Consider the following 2,698-nt stretch of genomic DNA (forward strand, 5'->3'; position numbering starts at 1 on the left):
GCCGGTGCTGCCAGCCGTGGGGTGCGGGGACAGCCCCCCTCTGCTCAGAGGCTGCTCCGCTGCCGTGGCAGGGGTAGGAGGCGTGGAAAGAGGCAGAGAAGTAGCTATTGTGCGAGAGAACCCTTCGGTCAGCCCTAAAAACACCTGCTCGACGTGAGCTGTGCGAGTTAAAAAATTGGAACTGTGCTCAAAAAAAGACTTTGATATTAGCAGGTTAATTCTGAAAATTCCTGTGGGCAGGAGTTTAGCATGCCCTTGTTTCAGACTTTTAACAAAATACATAAGTACGAAGGAACACAAAGTATACTTCAGACAATTGCAATTACACATTTTGCTATGTCTGTTTATAAACGTAGTATTTTCCATGTGTGATAAATGTAACCACACAGATCTGAACAGGCAAAATTCCCTTTGGTTCTTGCCTGCTAATACTTGCTTCTTTCTCAGCCAGTATGACAAGAATTTTTACTGTAAATTTAACAACTCTTTGTATTATATTTGCTTGTTCTGTTTACAACCATTGCATACATTTGCATAGTGATGTTTAATATAAAAGCCAAAAGAATGCATAGGAATTAAACCAGGAGGAATCTGAGCCATCAACTGTTTCTGTGAAATCTTAGAATTCTTCTAATTGCCTTTTCAGTGTCTCACTGTAGATGCAGTATGGTTTAACTTTTTCAATTAATTTTCCAGTCCTCCATAGTTAAGAGAGAATTTAGGTCATTTTTACTCTAAAAAGAAAGGCTCCACATATCTCCATTTTGCACGTTTAACATAGCTAGCTATCAAATAAATACTGAGAGAGAATTCTGGGATTATCCAAAGAGGTTGCTTGGCTAAGTTTGGATGTTTTAACAAGCTTGTTCATTTCAACTGTATAGTATTGCCTTAACAAATATGTATTCTGCACTCTAGCCTTGACCAGGATTAATTCACACCTTCTGCTTCTCACTTGATACTGTGAATATTTATTCAGTTGTGTTTATAACTTTCTGGATTTGAAAAATAACTTTGTTTTCTCAGAGAAAATTTATCTCTGGAACAGGTGAGAGCAAGCTGAGACACTAATGTTTTGTGGACCTAGATACTGTATTATAAATATTTTATGTTTTGGGTGCGTTTTTTGTAGTTTATCCCAGTCTTACCACAGTAAAACCTTGGTTTTTAAAATCCCACATAAAATGTCCACTCTTAACTACAAAACTATATTGGCTATACTTCAGGATAATCCACGAGACACCTTAGTTTAGAATACAGGGTAAACGATGCTGCTTTCTCCGCACTTTTTGATGATTTTTGTAGTATTAGTAACAAAAGGAGTCAAGCCTGCAGATAGTAATAAGTATTTCTTAAATATGTTATCTTGTGTGTTTTATTTTTCAGACTCTGGTGGCTCATCTCATGTTTTTGAAAATACACATTCTTACTAAATCACATAGCTTATCATCTGGGGAGATAACAAATACTGTAATTTTTACTGTGTGTGTCTGACACCACTACTCACAGCCAATTGCTTTGCTTTGCAGGTCATCTTGTTTTGAACGCTGAAATGATGCTGCTGTTTTTATGGCTGCTCAGGTGGAGGCTTTCTTCTTGCTTTGGCGAAGCTGAAACTGAGCCTGAAAAGGCAGATGTGGTCACTGGAAGAGATGTGTAGAAAAGGTCAGCCTGAAACCTGCTATAATGTTGCTCTTAAACCCCCTGAAAAATTGAAAAAGGAGTTGGAAATAGATTATAGTGTTTTAAGGAATTTATTTAAAATGTCAGAATACTCAGGCTGTAGAACAGTCTGTCACAAAACAGTTTTTGAAAATGTGTTGATTTTAAAAAAGAGTTGTCACATTACACTAACTTAAGCAGCGTGTTTTCATCATTTATCATATGGTATTCTTATAACTTCCACTAGAGTGGGTGAAATTGAAGTGTATGTATTTTTTAAACTGGGTATCTTTGTGAAATACTTGCTTGGCACCTTTTATACTGTTTACAATGAAGATAATTGAATTATTTTACTTCATGCTGTTTGTAGGAACAACCCATGACAGAGGATAGAGAAATACTTAAAGAATATTTAGCTGTAGAATCACAAGCTTCAGTAGAGCCTCCTAATAATAAGTAATTCCAGCATAATTTAGTTGACAGCTTCCCTCTAAAGTATAACCCATACTGTAATTTATTAATAATCTTTAAGTTACAACAGATTGTTTCATTGAAAGGCTTTAAAAATATATATATCTTTAAAAAAGAACAAACAAAAAAAACCCAACAACATTTGGCAGCCTTAGAATGAACTTTAAAATCAGGCATTTTGAGGGAAGTATATTCAAGTTCTTCTGTTCATGGCCATTCGTGAACTTTGACTTTCGCATTGGTGGTACCTTCAGCTAGGATGGTGTCTAAAGAGGTAGAGTTTTTTCCCAATTAAAATGTGACTAATTGTATTGAGGCTGACTCAGTCAGGAACATAGATTAGAGTCTGCAGGGAGCATTGATGGATGCCATAAATACAGCAAATAGATTACATTGAAAAAAATAATTGTGAATGGCAGAAATAATGAGCACTCAGAATTTTTGTAGGGCCTTTTGTTCCCAGGCTCCCAGTTTCTGCACCAGCATTAATTTCTGGTAGTTAACTAGTAGTTAACCATCACAAAAGGTTTTTGAAATAATGGCTTTTGTTATCCTTGTTTTATAG

Source organism: Chaetura pelagica, unplaced genomic scaffold (genome assembly GCF_000747805.2).
Source record: "Chaetura pelagica isolate M959 unplaced genomic scaffold, ChaPel_1.0 scaffold346, whole genome shotgun sequence".
In the NCBI taxonomy this organism is placed as follows: domain Eukaryota; kingdom Metazoa; phylum Chordata; class Aves; order Apodiformes; family Apodidae; genus Chaetura; species Chaetura pelagica.